Source organism: Sinocyclocheilus rhinocerous, unplaced genomic scaffold (assembly GCF_001515625.1).
Source record: "Sinocyclocheilus rhinocerous isolate Xijiao unplaced genomic scaffold, SAMN03320098_v1.1 scaffold615, whole genome shotgun sequence".
NCBI classification, from domain to species: Eukaryota; Metazoa; Chordata; class Actinopteri; order Cypriniformes; family Cyprinidae; genus Sinocyclocheilus; species Sinocyclocheilus rhinocerous.
The window spans coordinates 1,919,815-1,936,187 of record NW_015631049.1 but is presented as its reverse complement, the minus strand read 5'-3'; the positions used below and the strand labels follow the sequence as shown (position 1 = coordinate 1,936,187).

The following is a 16,373-nucleotide window of genomic DNA, read 5'->3' as shown; positions in this document are numbered from 1 at the left end:
TTCCCATTGTCCAAAGCAAATTGTTAAAATTTGATCTGACAAATATTTACTTTTTAATTAATTAATTTTTTACAAAACTATATGCAATTTTTTTTCTCTAACTGTTACTTTTGCTCTCAATAGAATAAAATATTAACAATTATCTTACCATTTTTTACCAGTCTTTGGAAAACTGAAATTGAATGGTAATCTTGTCAAATTTGTTGAATGAAACAAAGAAAGAAAGAAAAAATAAATGAGTAATATATTAAATGCACGCTAAATTTGACAGCTCTTATAATACATTTTACAAACAATAATAAATAAATTGAATATAAATTATCAAATGTTTTACAGACATCTTAGTTTAGTTTGTCTAAAAGCCCTTGTTTGAAAAACCCCTCTTCTTCACTCTAACATAATCTGGTCTGCTTTATTCTATTCTATCTCTGTTATACTCTTCTCACCCTCTACCTGTCTATGTGCAACTCTGTTTTGAATGTCTGTGCAAGTTCTTGTTGACCATATATGGAACATTTGTAGTGTGTTTGTCTTTATTCTTCAATAACCATTGAATCTGCAAGAATTAAAGACTTTACTGCTTTTGTTCCCTGCCATGGCTTCAAGGCTTGTAGCTCAACCCTGGGCTTCAGGTTAGCTAAACATTTCCAGTGGTGTATGTCCTTACAGACCTACCTGTATGCAAATATACACATGGTGAAACAAATCTGCTCATTTTCCATAAGTTGGTTTCACACACATGCACGAGTAACCCATGTAGATCAGGTCCTCTGGTCGCCACACTGTATATTTGTGTACATTTTCATGTGTATGTCTGTGTTTGTTCAGGGTTTGTAAAAATTTTACAGACTGACAAATCTCGTTCTGGCAGGCTCTGAGATTAAAGAAAGTAAAGCACAGCCTACTGTTTTTTTCTGACTGAAGATCCCTGGGCTCTGCTTAAAGCTTCAGATTAGACTTAAACTGAGGGAGCTCTTCCTGTAATGAGAAAGAGAAGAAAGGAAAGAATAGAGAGGAAAAGGGGGGTTGTCCTTCTTTTAGAATGTTCCATATGCCTTCAGTTCTGTTTTGTTGGTGTGGAAATATTCGACATGCACAAGCTGATTACAGTGAGGACAGGCAGACGAGCAGAGGAATAATAAACTTTTAACCACTATCCCTTAGGTTCAGCTCTAAGCTCAGAGCAGATTAAAGGTAATAGGATGGCATCGTCCTCCTGCTGCTGTCTGATCAGCATGGCATCGTTCTGCTTTCTCCTTCTTGGCAAACAGGAAAAGGTTAAAGGGACAGCTTTTTTTGGGAAAGGACATCCATGGGCATCTGCTGCCGTTGTCTGAGATCTTTTAAGAATGTATGTGTGTGTGTGTTTTGTAAAAGAGTGAAGATTGAGAACAGGGAGTGAAAGAACATCACTGGTATAATGCAATTAATGGGTTAATGAATGAATGCCTGCATGGACAGAAAGACGGATGGATAGGTGGAGATGCAGATGGATGGATGAATGAATATATGATTGAATAAGTGGATGTATAAGAAGCAGATTATGGATGAATTGATAATCAGATGGATGGATGAATGCATTAAGGAGCAGTATGGATGAATGAATGTATGATTGAATAAGCAAATGAATGGGTAAAAACAGATGGTGGGTGAATAGATAAATGGATGGATGAATAAATGAGTGGATGGATGGATGAATGAGCAGATAGATGGTGAATGCATGAAGGAGCAGAATAAATGAACGAATTATCAGATGGATGGATGATTAATGAATGGATGAAATGGATGGATGAATCAATGATCAGGTGGATGGATGATGAGTGAATGAAGGAGCGGATGGATGGATGAAAAAGCAGGTAGTAGATGAATGAATGAGTGGATGCATGGATGCATGAAGGATTCATGTATGGATGGATGGATGAATGAGTGGATGGATAGATGGATGGATGAATGAGCAGATAGATGGGTGAATGCATGAAGGAGCAGAATAAATGAACGAATGATCAGATGGATGGATGGATTCATGAATGAATTAAATGGATGGATGATGAGTGAATGAAGGAGCAGATGGATGGATGGATGAAAAAGCAGGTAGTAGATGAATGAATGAGTGGATGCATGGATGCATGAAGGATTCATGTATGGATGGATGGATGAAAAGAATGGACGAATGAATGGATGAAGGAGCAGGATGGATAAATGGATGAAGAAGCAGACAAACAAATATATGGATGGACGAGGAAATGGATGGATGTACAGACAGATGAATGGACAATCCAAGTGGAGGTCTAAATGTTGGATGGATAAAGAAGTTTCAAAGATCAATGATGTTGCATCAAAAAGTTTTTTAAAAATGCATCTTTGAGAAAAAAAGAAAAGAAGAGTGAGAGAGAGAGAGAGAGAGAGAGAGAGAGAGAGCAAAAGAGAAAAGATGGATGGAGACTGCCTTGCTTGATTTAAATTGATTCCCTCCCTCCAATTTCAGCAGGATTTAGCCGCTTCCTTTCTAGACTTCTTATTGAGAAGCAGTCAGTAGGGGTCTGAGGCTGAAATCAATAGCAAAAGAACAGTTTCTTTCTCTCTCTGTCTCTCACACACAGTCACTCTTCCTAGTGTCCGTTTGCTTTTGATTGAGAGATTGCTGCAGTAGAGCACAAGCTCATAACTATAAGTAAAAGACCTTTGTGTGCATCATTGATTAGAGTATCTGTGTCTGCGCTGTGGTTTCAGTATGTGGACCACACCGTCTGGTCTGGAGCTGCAGACAGGTGTCAGAGAGAGTGAGACACATTCTGGGCTGCTGTCTGAAAGCCAATGTGTCTGGAGATGATGGAGGTGGATGGGTTCCTGCTGTCCTTCTCAGATCCGGCATGAGTAGATAGAGAGGATTCGGGAGGGTATTCAAATAACTATAAAGTGAAAGCCCCCTTCTGCATGCAGATGCCGAGCGCCTGCACAGTTCATTGATGCGACTCCCATTAAAAATGCCTCGTACCCTCAATAAAAAAGGGACTTAACTGGCTCCAGCATCAGCTGTGAGTGCTCAGATTGGCCCGCCAGACAATAAATTTCCCCAGAGTGCATAGAGCTTAGCAGGCGAGAGAAAGAGAGAGAGAGGAGGGAGATAGACAGGGATAGAGGTGTGATAATGAAAACAACCTCCTTTCCTGAGCAGAAAGAGAGCTAAAAAAAAATGAGAGAGAAAGGCAGGCGAGTTGCAAAGTGGAGGTAGCGAGAGACAGAGAGAGAGAGAGCGACGTGCTTTTTAAAAAGCCATTGACCGCCTGCCCTTAAAAATATCGTATTAGATTAGCTTCAGTGAGGAAGCCTTTTGAGTTTTCCCCCTTCTAGCCAAGAAATGAAAAAGAAACGCCAGACATTAGTTAAATTATAAATCACAGCCGCTCGCTTTCAGCAAGCCTAAATTCTCGGAGTATGTGGCGGCACTCCTTGTCATTCCTAATTAAATCTCCCTGTTTGGGTGACATTTGTAGCTGTCGTCCAGCCCCCCGCCAGTGTCTGTCTGCCAGTAGCTTAGATGGCGACATGAAAGTCTGAGCGGAGGGCAGATCCCCCTTCATCACTGAGCACCCTGGGGACAGGAGCACCGGAGCCGAGCACATCACAGCCAATCCAATGCTGACCTCTGCAATGGATTCTGGGTGCTTTGCTGCCTTTCTTGCTTTCGTAGCTTGTTCTTTCCTTCACACATTCTTTTGCTCTTTCACTCTGTTTTGCACTTTCACCTTCTTTTGTATATTCCCTGCTCTTTAAAGGGGACATAACAGTTTCTGATAATCTCATGTTAATCTTGAGTACCTATAGAGTAGTATTGCATCTTTCATATCTCCAAAGAGTCCTTAGTTTTATTAGATTTATAAAAGACAGATACAGCTTTATGCTTCTCTCCAAAAACAGTTGAGCTCCTGGAGGTGTGCCGTGGGTGGAGCTAAAGAGTCACGAGCGTGCAAAGCTTTTGCGTAGCTATCGTTTGCAAGCTGTGACATCAACATAAATAAAACGGGAATAAAATCTTTATTGACTTAAATTTTTTTAATTTGTTACCGAAATTGTTACCGAAATGCCGGGAACAAACAAACACACTTGCACAACTCTGTTGCTGCTCCTGAGAAACAAACTGCATCCTCTGTTCCCTGAACTCTGGGTTCTTTGGGAAGCTGAGCAAGGTTATCTTTCCCTCACAACCAAAAACACACTTCTTTGGTGACATTGTTGATTTCGTGGTCTAAAAACAAAATGACAAATCTTTCTTGAGCAAGTCCTGTGCAGCGCTGCAGACGACTTCTGTAACCCGAATGAAGCACGCTGCTGATGGGCTGCTCTTGCTCTTGCTCTGTTTGACGTGTGCGCACGCACTTTCGGGAGAAGAGCCCATACAAGGAATTCTGCCCTTTATGATGTCATACAGGGCCATACTCAAAAAAAACTTTCGGAAACTTATACAATCCCTGCAGGAGTGTATTTGGCACAGAAATACTCCATCATACGTCCAACTCGTTTTTTGAAACTTTGCCCATGTTTAGCAAGTCAGAATGCATGAAATAGCATTAGACCTCCCCTTTAATTAATTCACTCTTTTTCTTTCTTTCTTTTGCTTTTTTCACTTTCTTTTAATCTTTTCTTTCATTTTTTCATTTTTTTTTAAGTCTTTTCTTCAAAATCTATCCTTCATTCTTTTGCTCAGTTTCTCTTGTTCTTTTTCTCTTGTTCTTTTTCATTCTCTTCTCTCATTTTTTACACATTCATTTACTGTCTTTTGTTCACTTTTGCTTTCTTTCATTCAGCCCTTCATTTTTTGTTTTGCTTCTCCACTCTTTCTATCTTTTGCTTTCCTGTGTTTACTTTCTTTTTCTTACACTCTTTTTCTTTCACTTTTTGTTTACTCATTTGCTTTCTTTTGCTAAATTTTTCATTTTTTTTATCTCGTGCTTTTTCTTTACTCTTTCTACTCTTGCTCTTTTCACTCTTTTGCTATGTTTATATTTTTTCCTCTTTTTTTGATTTTTTTGCTTTGCCTTTTTTCTTGCATTTTCATTTTCCTTCCTTTTCTACAGTTTATATGTCTCCATAGTATTATGTTTGTAGATTGCATGCTTATGCTACACATAATCGGTTATGCACACTCACCTGTGTAAGGTGTTTGTGAGTGAGTGTTTCAGGTCCAATCACGACACTCTTCTCCTCTACCCTGAGCCACAGCAGGCATTGGCAGCCAATCAAATGCACATATGGCACCGCGACATCATTTGCAGGGTCACAACTTCCAATCCGGTAGAGAGAGATTATCACCTCTGAAGGCCTCATGGGAAAGATTTGAACCAGAAGCACAAGTCAGTATCATACTGACAAGACGTCAGAATTGGACTGAGCCTTCAGTTCTCACATTAATTGCTAAGGGTTGTGGAAGGGTCATGAGATGTTGATGCCTGCCAGAATGTCTTTGGTTCAGCAGTGCAATGCTCCTCCAGTCCAACAGGGGTCACCACACAGGAAACAAATCACATTTGCAGCAAGATATTTAAACATGCTTACAAGGGCAACTAAACGTCACTTTTAGCCTAAGTTTCAACTCTGCCCTTTTTACATTGATTGACAGCTGCCCTCAGGCCCTATGTCAGGCCCTTTTTATGATTCTGAGGTGTGTTAGATTATTTTGGTTGGTGCCCTTTAGGGCTTACATTACCCATGATGTTCAATTAGAATTCATATTAATATAAATAAGTGACTAGGCAGTGACAGACAAAGATTTTTTTAGTGTTATTTGTATCCCATCCTGCAGTCGTCTTTGCCTCTCAGGGTTACAGTTGGCTGATCGCCCTGCCAGCAACCTGCAGACATACCCAGAGGCTCATTTCCGGGCACTGCTGGGAACCCACCAGCCTTTCCACTCATTCTGTGCCCATCCTGGGGCTTTGGGTGCCATTGGCATAGAGGGCAGAGCAGGGTGGGGAAGGGGGCCTGGGATGCTAGCGGCTGTTGCCGTGGCTTTGGCAGACGTAAGCGAGATGCCCTTTAAGCTGGCGTGTGGGCCTCCCAGGTGTATGTACGGGTTGGAAGGAGGGCAGGAGAGGAGGAGGAAGAGGTGGAGGGGATCCAGGGCTCCTAGAGCAGCTGAGGAAATGAGATCACACTCGGAGACTGACCTTCTGTTGAGGGCCGGGAGACAGGTTAGAAGATGCAGAACATGAGCACACACACACACATACACACTGTGTATATCTGCCTGACTGACTGTCTTGTCTATCTATCTATCTATCTCTATCTCTATCTATCTGTCTATCTATCTATCTGTCTGTCTGTCTGTCGCTCTCTGTCTATCTTTGTTTATCTGTCCATCCACTGTACCTGTCTTCTGTATTTCTGTATTTCTCTCTCTGTCTATCTATCGATCTGTCTCTATCTTTTTTATCCATATTTCTCTCCATTCATCTATATATCTGTCCTCTATCTTTTTCTAGATATATTTCTCATTGTCTAACTCCCTGCATTTTGTCTATTTCTATGTCTGTCTCTCTGTCCAGTGAGCTGTCTTGCTTATTGAAAAGCAGCCATGTAATGTGTTATGAAAGAGGAGATTACTGAATAAAGACGGACAGATCATATTCACATGGTTTGTGTGTGTGTGTGTGTGAGAGAGAGAAAGACAGACTGTACATGACGTGCTAAACTAACCTTGTTGCTCCTTTGGGACCTTTAACATCAATTAGAATAGCCTGCCTGACACACTCACTCTCCTCTGGGTAAAGAGAGTGTGTGCGCTAACAGTCTCTCTTGCAAATTAGTATCAGAAGCATTAGTATGAAAGACTCTGTGTGCTTGATTGGGTTTCTTGTTTCCTGTCCTTACACGTCTCTGTGGTCTAATATTCTCAGACACATTGTCAAAAAGCAAACAAAGACATGTTTAGATATAAATAAACAAGTGTTAGAGATGAAAATAGATCTTGTTTGTATCTTGTTTGTGCAAATGCAGTCCCTTCAGTGATCTAGTGAATTTTTTACTAGCATGCTGACTTATGGCTTAATGGTCAGTGGCTTAATGTGGTTTTACCAGCACTTGTGTGTGTGTGATGTTTAATATTCATTTTGAAGCAGTGGAGACCTTGTTTCCTAAATGAGAGAGCAGAAGGGTTGAGACTTGCTCCGGGCTAGCTGCAGGCAGCCCTCTTTTTCTATTTACCTGCAGACTCGCACTGTGAGATCTCTCTCGGCCTGTCAGGACACACACACACACACACATATATACTGTACACCTTTAGTTCTGTCTTTTTGTTATCTAGTCCTCTGAGATCTTGTTCATCTTCCTAATCTCAGTCTAATTCTCTGATTTGTCTATCGCACATTGTGCATATGTGAGTGTATCTCATAGTGTGTGTGTGTGTGTGTGTGTGTGTGTGTGTGATTTGTTTCTGAAAGTTTTCCTGATACGAATCTTGCAGTCGAAAACAGGTCATCTTATCAGAGACAAGCGAAATTGAACCTTTTTTTTTTTCATTTCCTCGCTCACATTGAGTTATCTCTTCATTATCTTTAGCTCTATCAAGCAGCATGTGATGTCCTCCAAGATCTTACTTGACGGAGAAGTGTTTGTTCCTCTGTTCTTTCAGTCCTTTTTAATTGTCACCCAAAGAACAATGAAAAGAGAACATGTAAAGGAATATTCTGGGTTAAATACAAGTTATACACCAACTGCTCCTTAGAATTCCTTTGTAAGTGTACATATTTTTTTATTTGGTTTGTTTTTACAAAAATGAGGGACATGTCAAAATTATTTTCTGTTGAAATACTACAGATGCTGTCGATAGGGCTTAAGTTGTATCTAACATGGATATTCCTTCAAAAAAAATCATTAATCTCATACAGCTGGATTTTATTCAGCATATGCCGTTACAGCTTGCTGTGACTCTCCATTTGTTCTCGTTCTCCCAGAAAGATGTGTAGATAGAGCAGTGGCTTGTCCTCACTGTCGACTTTGTGACCCCAGAAATTCTAACGCACGTGAGGGATTTATTCAAGTCAGACGAGTCTTTTGTATAAAAGTGAAATGGGCCGCTTCATGTTTTGTTTCTTCGTGGGTGGCTATCGGACCTCAGCGTAGAGAAACATCTACAAAACAGCATTTGAAGAGCGTGAGAGGAGTGGGGCATGTTGTGTGTTGGCGGGCAGGATAAGAACCAAGGACACGAGAAAAGGGAGGACTATGGGATAAAAAGAACTTCATAAGATCTTTGATGTACAAGGAATTTGTCTTGAGGCAGGTGTCAACAGAAAATGAAAAAAAAGAAAAAAAAAGAAAAATAGACAAAGCATGTTAACACAAATACCTGCAAAACAAATGGAATCAAGAATAGATCAGCAATCACTATTCGTTTTTTCAGGGGCCTTGGTTCCGTATGTATTTTTTCTTTTAATTTTCCCCATATATGTTTTAATCGGAATGATTCACAATATATACGTTTTTAATTTAAAGCAAAAATAGTATTTGAAAATCAGAAATGATGGTAGTTTCAAAACTAGACAAAATTATGAGCCCTGAATGAAGGAATATAATTGAATCAGAAACTATATAAAATACTAAAATTACCATTTAAGTCATTTCTTATAAAATCCCATATATTTATAGCAACATGTTCAAATGTATACAAATACATAAACTGATGACAGAATAAGAGACTGACTTGGATAAATTGCAGTGCTTTATGGGAACTATTGCTGCAGTTCCAGTGTGCATGATAACTACGACTTCTCTGATTGTTGTTTGTTTTGTGGAAAATTCTTCTTTGGACTTCTATAGATATGCAGATTCATTTTTGAACTCTAAATGTTCCTATGGGAAGATATCCCATAAATCAAAAGCATTGTGAGTTCATATTGTGAGTTTATTTTGCTGTGAGAAAATTATAAAGTATAAATGCGTTTCGACTTGTCAAGTTTTGAATTATAATTTCTTTGGTTTTGACAAACACTAGAACAATGCAAAGTGCAGTACAAGCTTTTCCGCTGCAGTTTGCTCTGTTTCTGTTTGTGCTTTGTTTTCGTTCACCAGCGAGCCGTGTGGCATGAAGTGTGAGAGAAAACAAAGTCGCCCAGTTCTTGTCTCACAGTGCCCCTGACATGTCTGCTGACGGTTAGCATTCCACACAGGCATGAGAGGACAGCGCTCGCTGCCTGCTGTCGCCGTTGTTGCGGATGATGAAGAGGGGCTCTCGGAGGCGTTAGGAGCAGAGCGAGTGGATGGGGTCTGTGGGGTTCTCCTCTGGGAGAGGAGCGGTTGTTATCTTCCCCTTGCTGCTACAAGCTCAGAGAATTTCTTATTCATCTTTCTTTATAATCTCTCGTACCTCGTGCTCTCCGCCACGGTATGGAGGGCAAAGAAAAGCTGTTCTGTGCTGAATAACAAAAACAGCAACATGAAAAGCTCACAAGCACCACAAAAAACACAAATAATAAAAAACTAGTACATTTAATTAAAAAAAGATCCATATGCATTTATACAGTTTTAAACACTAAATCGTACTTTCTATTATATATATTTTACTTAATAGTATTATTTTATTTTATTACATTAATGCAGACAGATATTGTAATATCTGTACTATATAAGCAGGAAGAGGAATCAGTGTTGTCTGTTTTCCCACGCTGTGTCTGTGCATGTGTACAGGCAGCCTGGTCCTGCTGGCCCGATGCAGGCAGAGAGCAGACAAATGCAAAGGGACACTTGTGTGTGTAGAATGATATTTGTAGTGACGCTTTGACCGCAGTTAATAAAGTGTTCGCCCTGAGGTGATTCCAGTCGGCAAGCACCGCCAATGAAACTCGCTTACTCAAAGAGAGAGAGGGAAATATGGAGAGATAGATGAGAGTGCAGGAACAAAGGAGAGGAAGGACGATCAGAAAGGAAGGCAGAATGAGAGTATATAGCGGTGAGCGAGTAAAGAGATTTCCAGACATTTAACATGACATGGATTGTGTGTGTATGTGCAAAGAGAGCATCTCCAGTGTGTGACGTTTCATTGAATTAAAATATTGGAATTGGCTTTTAAATGCTGTCACGCTGAAGAGTAATGCAAATTAAAACTTCACGCTCTGTCTTCGGGTGGATATTGCCTAAAATGTTATTTCCTCTGAGAAGGTCTCAAGTATCACGCGTATTATTATTCATGTGCATTTTAATTTGACTCTGAGCCCCTGCGCTTATTAGCTCTGAGATTCACCTTTGATTGGGTACTTGCTGGTATCTGTGGGGAATTAGCTAAGTAACCCGAATATGTTTTGCCAGTTCACCCTGAGCAGAGCAGGCAATGAATCGATTAAGCTCAGAGCCAAGTGTGGTCTCAACTAAATATTAGATTAAATTTTGGACAGCTTTTCCATTTCAGCCTGCTCAACACTTGCCTTTCTTGTTTTTAATTGTTTATATCGCTAATGTCAGTGGACCATATTTTTCAGAGTCATATTTCTGTTATTCGATGATATAGATGCCTGTAATTTCAGGTCATAGCGGACATTCTGAATTGAAATTCACTCTTAAAAAAAAAAGGTTCTTTATTGGCATCTGTTTCCATGAAGAACCTTTAACATCCTTGAAAACTTTCCATTGCACAAAAAGTTTGTATAGTGGAAAAGGTTTCTTTAGATGATTAAAATGAAAATGTTCTTTTAGGAAATGTTTGACTAAAAGGTTTTTAGGGAACTAAAAATGGATCTTCTATGGCATCACTTTGAAAACCCCCTTTTGGAACATTTATATTTAAGAGTGTAGGTGTTAGTACCTCTTTGTCATTTCTTCTTGCATAAAGGACAGCTTGAGTAAGCGGCAGGTTTTTTTTTGTTTTGTTTTTGGATTGATTGATTGACAGACAGATTACATCAGTTATTATTGCCCATAATTCTATAAGTATTTCCTAAATTTCTGTTCATCCCACCTTTGCATTGTTTGTTTTTCCCACTAACTTGCGCAATCTGTTTAGCAATTACTGTGAATCGTTTTTATCAGTCTATGCATATTTAAATGTCTCTCTCTAGGACTCTTGGTCTGGACAGACAGGTCCACAGTCCTGCTCTATTATTGTCATTAGTGTGTGTGTTTGAGAGGTGCAGAGATCTGAACCCGAGCCCGCGGTGCAGGAGGTCTGGGGGAGGACAGCCGCGTTCTTTCAGCTCTCCACTCAATTAGAGCCGGAGAGGCACACAGAGGCATGCTGGGTTAATTGTAGAGCTTCAAACGGCTGCCACATTCAGGGTTCCATTGTGCCGGCAACGGTTGTTACTGTGACTGGGGGCCTGGGTTAGTAATCGCTGAGTAATCAGTGTGAGAGAAGAGCAGATGACACGTCCATTAGCAACAGGCAGGTATTGTTTAGAATACAACGACACCAGAAGCCCCTCATGTTAGCTCATTCTCTCCCCGTCCCACTTTTATGAAACCATTTTGCTGCGAGGGTGACAGAGAGAGAGAGAGAGAGAAATAGAGAGAGAGAGAGAAAGAGAGAGAGAGAGAGACATAAAATCCTGCTTGTTTTGGGGAGTGCATGCATGAGTTGTTTTTTTGACTGTTTTCTGCATGTTTAACCAGGCCAAAACTGAATCCCGTTTGCATACTATCTGTCCTGCGTGGTATGAAATATTTGGATTTGTGCATTCCAGTTCACCGAAAATCCATTAATGCATTTGATTGACTAGTTTTGATGTATCCGCATGTTTTTTCGATAATATTGCCCACAATCATTACACAATAGGTTTAGTTTGCAATGGTTTTCTGGTTAAATTCATTAAGGTGCTGTCACTTTAGCAAAACTTCTGCAAAATTTTGCAGGGAAAGTAAATCCATTGCTTACTTAAAGGTCACTTCCAAATCAACTAGCATTATATTGATAAATACAGCTAATTTGCTTGTTAAAAGTTCAACAAACTCAAATCCCATGAGAAATCTGTGTGGGGAAATTTTTCGCCTTGTGTGTCACTCCCACAGAATTCTGGATTATGTGGATTCCAATTAAGATGACAGCATTTTGCCTGCAGAATTTTGCCATACAAAGGTAAATTTGACCAAACCTTTAGAGGTGCAACGATATAAAAATTATTATGGGAGATTACCAATAAATTGCTCATATTAAAATTATATTTTTTATAATATTTTTGTCTAAATAAATAATAGAAACACTAAAAATATATTATAAACAAATCCTTTTAAATGCTACATGTGAATTTAGATGTTTTTTTTAATTTATATTCAAATATTTGAAAAATGGCATGTGAAACAGAATGCACTACTCAACAATAAATATTTCTTACAATTGTCTCATGACCTTATAATAGTTCCAAATAATGTATTATCATATCATGACCCTATTACGTTTGCCACATGCACCTTAATTGTCGCAATCAAGAGTAGTATACAAATTCATAGTTCTGATATTTTATGAAAAATGCAATGTTATGAAACTACAGTCTGTCCTAGTATTGACATACCTTCTTACTACATACTCAACCACATACTGTCCTGTCTCCATTGTAGTACATATTTTTCACACTCATAAGTATGTCTCCTGGAATTCAGCCCATCTGTTGCTCAATTGTGCGGTTTATGTAAAATCTCAATGAGAAGCCCAGGCACCTACAGTGGAAAAGTAACTGGACTTGGCCCAAAATTGCCAGGGTCAGATGTCTCACACGCACACTTGCACATAAAGATGATGGCTGTTCCTGTCTAAGCGTTTGTGCTGACCGCTCATACGCTTTAACAAGTCAGGCTTTGAGAGGAGAGGGGTAATGCTGTGAACCTGCTGGATGTTGCATTGCTTCTGACAGTGTATGTGTGTGTTTTTCTCAGAATCAGTTCCTGTTTATCTGTGCCTTGCCACAACCCATATTTGTTGAGCCAAGGCTGATGTGGTTTTGTGTGTTCATTGTTCTGTTGAAACCCAGCGGCTGTTAAACCCCTTCTCTCCCGCTTCTGCAAGGCGTGATCGACGCTGCTGGACATTTCAAAGGTTTTGTTTATTCTTTCACCTCTCAACCGTCACAGATGATTCACATATTTATAGGGCTGAAGTGTACAAACGTCATCTGTGCTTCTGTAGAGCGCTACACTTCATGGAAAGTTGATATTTTGGGAGGATTAATTGTAAATGCAACGCTGAAAATATTCAGTTATTTTGTGTCACAACTTCTCTTTCATCTATGCATAATTTCCTGCAGACGCCTCCCTGAGGATGCTTGCACACATCTGGCCCCTCGTTCTCTCTTTTTCTCTCATTCTTTCCTTGATGCATTGCTTTAGAGAACGAATAAACAGCCTACACAAACAATTCCCATTTTTTAGGACCTCCAATTACAATTTTTATCCCACTCACATGAGTTATATTTCTATGATGCCCCCCTAAAGCGCACACGCACACTCTTGCTGCTAATTAGAGTAGTGTTAATTGAGTATTTAGGATTATGCCTCCTTCACACTGCCTGCTCGCTCAAAGGCGGTCCAGGCAGCGTGAAGGACGCACGCTCTCCGTATGGCTTCCGTTGCACCCTCAGCCCGTGCTGACCCAGGCCTTTCCTAGTCCCGCTTGCCCTGACTCACCTACCCCACGTCAGCGTTCAGCCTGCGGGTGTTCGTTTGCCGTTTGAGACTGCAGCGGGATGGCAGGGAGATTGCGGAGATAGGGTCCTATTGTCTTTTTGTTGTGTGTGCAGGGCCTCTCTGGTTGGTGTGCGTCGGCGGTAATGAGAGATGGCTTTTAGAGAACTGCCGCTCTGACACACGGGCACTCAGTGCCAGCCACGAGTGATTAAGGACAGAGGTCATTCCGTTAATTATCCCCCTGCCATCCCGCTTCCCGCAATCTTCCCCTCCCGTCCTCCCCGAGCGCTTTGTGCCTGGCAAGACGGGATCATTTGTCCTTATGCCAGGAGAGGAATACGCTCGCTGAGGACAGCACTGATATTAGATTGCTGGTAAACGTGTGGCATCAAAACAGCCAGCTAACGCGATGGATCATTTCTGTAAAGCAAAGAGGAATAATCAGCAATAAATGGACAGGACAGGGCCAGTGTAATTTGGTTTGCTCACTCTCGCTCTCACTGTGTTTGTGGGATTTAGTGCACGCACACACAAAACTCGGTAGCTCCTGTTCTGTGAGCGAGCGAGGAATGGATTGCTGCCTTCCTCAAGGGAAATAATTAATCCGTACAAGGCTGTCGCATGTCAAGATGAAGCAAGTGTGAAGTATTTTGCCCAGGAGGCATTGCAGACTGTCGCCCATGCAGACACCTGTTAGAACTCCTGCCCCACATTAGCATACACAACACACACATACATATTGCAAACAGGAGCAACCACAACACGCTTCACTCCACTGAGCCGGTGTGTGTGATAGTGTATGTGGTTTCACGTCTGCCTATTTACTGGAGTATGTTTTGTTTGCATTTGTGGCGTGTTAGCGCTGCGAACGTGTCTCTTGTGTGGATCTGTTATTGAGTTTATCGTGTGAGTGCGTGTGTAGGTGTGAGTGTCTGTGTTTATCACAGGACACCATCTGCGCTGTGCTCGCAAGCGTGATCAGAGACATTGAGCACCAATAAGTCACGCAGGTCTGAGCTGATGAAAGATCTCACACTCGCTCTCACTCAGGGGATGGCCTACGTGACAGATAATGTTAGTGTAATATCTGGGCAGGGGGAAGTGTAAGGAAACAAGTCAAACAAGTCGTGTTTGAAAGTTCAGTGTGTACCCATCTGGTCCTTTCTTATATGGCCATGTCATCATGATAAACATGAAGTTAATAACTAAGAACTGATTAGCCTGCCAGTGGTGTTGAGATTATTTAGATAAATGTAGTAATAAATATAAACACACATAAATTTGACTGGCCATAAAACATTATTTTGCCTAATTTATATCTATAATTTATATCAAAATTTCAAGTAATTTAGAATTTTGTTTTAGAGAACTGCCGCTCTGACACACGGGCACTCTGTGCCAGCCGCGAGTGATTAAGGACAGAGGTCATTCTGCTAATTATCCTCCTGCCATCCCGCTTCCCGCAATCTTCCCCTCCCGTCCTCCCCGAGCGCTTTGTGCCTGGCAAGACGGGATCATTTGTCCTTATGCCAGGAGAGGAATACGCTCGCTGAGGACAGCACTGATATTAGATTGCTGGTAAACGTGCAACATTAAAACGGCCAGCGAATGGATCATTTCTGTAAAGCGAAGAGGAATAATCTGCAATAAATGGACAGGACAGGGCCGGTGTAATTTGGTTTGCCTGCTCTCACTGTGTTTGTGGGATTGAGCGCACACACACACACACACTCGGTAACTCCTGTTCTGTGAGCGAGCAAGGAATGGATTGCTGCCTTCCTCAAGGGAAATAATTAATCCGTACAAGGCTGTCGCATGTCAAGATGAAGCAAGTGTGAAGTATTTTGCCCAGGAGGCATTGCAGACTGTCGCCCATGCAGACACCTGTTAGAACTCCTGCCCCACATTAGCATACACAACACACACATACATATTGCAAACAGGAGCAACCACAACACGCTTCACTCCACTGAGCCGGTGTGTGTGATAGTGTATGTGGTTTCACGTCTGCCTATTTACTGGAGTATGTTTTGTTTGCATTTGTGGCGTGTTAGCGCTGCGAACGTGTCTCTTGTGTGGATCTGTTATTGAGTTTATCGTGTGAGTGCGTGTGTAGGTGTGAGTGTCTGTGTTTATCACAGGACACCATCTGCGCTGTGCTCGCAAGCGTGATCAGAGACATTGAGCACCAATAAGTCACGCAGGTCTGAGCTGATGAAAGATCTCACACTCGCTCTCACTCAGGGGATGGCCTACGTGACAGATAATGTTAGTGTAATATCTGGGCAGGGGGAAGTGTAAGGAAACAAGTCAAACAAGTCGTGTTTGAAAGTTCAGTGTGTACCCATCTGGTCCTTTCTTATATGGCCATGTCATCATGATAAACATGAAGTTAATAACTAAGAACTGATTAGCCTGCGAGACGATAACGAACTAAAACTCTTTTTGAATGACAAAAACTATGACGTAAATCTATTGACATTTTCGTCAACGAATAAAAACGAGACGAAAATGTTAGGGAGGGACGATTTGGGAAGAGATTCAATCAGAACAAATCTGCTGTGTGGTTCGGAGGTTAGATGCATACATATGAACCGGTGGGACATAAGCTAACATACACTTGCTGCACGTCGCATAAAATGTTCAAAAATGTAAATATGTGGGAGTAAGAGAAGAGCAGACATATGGATAAATCTGACGATGCAAGAGAGAACTCAATTCGGTCCAGTTTTCTGAGAGTAGACACTGAAGCATACACACACAGAAAGCGCGTC

At 41.0% G+C, this 16,373-nt stretch overlaps 1 protein-coding gene across 2 annotated transcripts in view; it reads left to right on the top strand.

Annotated features, from left to right (window-relative positions):
• The window catches only part of LOC107741239 (protein FAM222A-like), a 69,652-nt gene that overhangs the window by 40,599 nt on the left and 12,680 nt on the right, over positions 1–16,373 (top strand). The gene's annotated exons all lie outside the window — the stretch shown is intronic.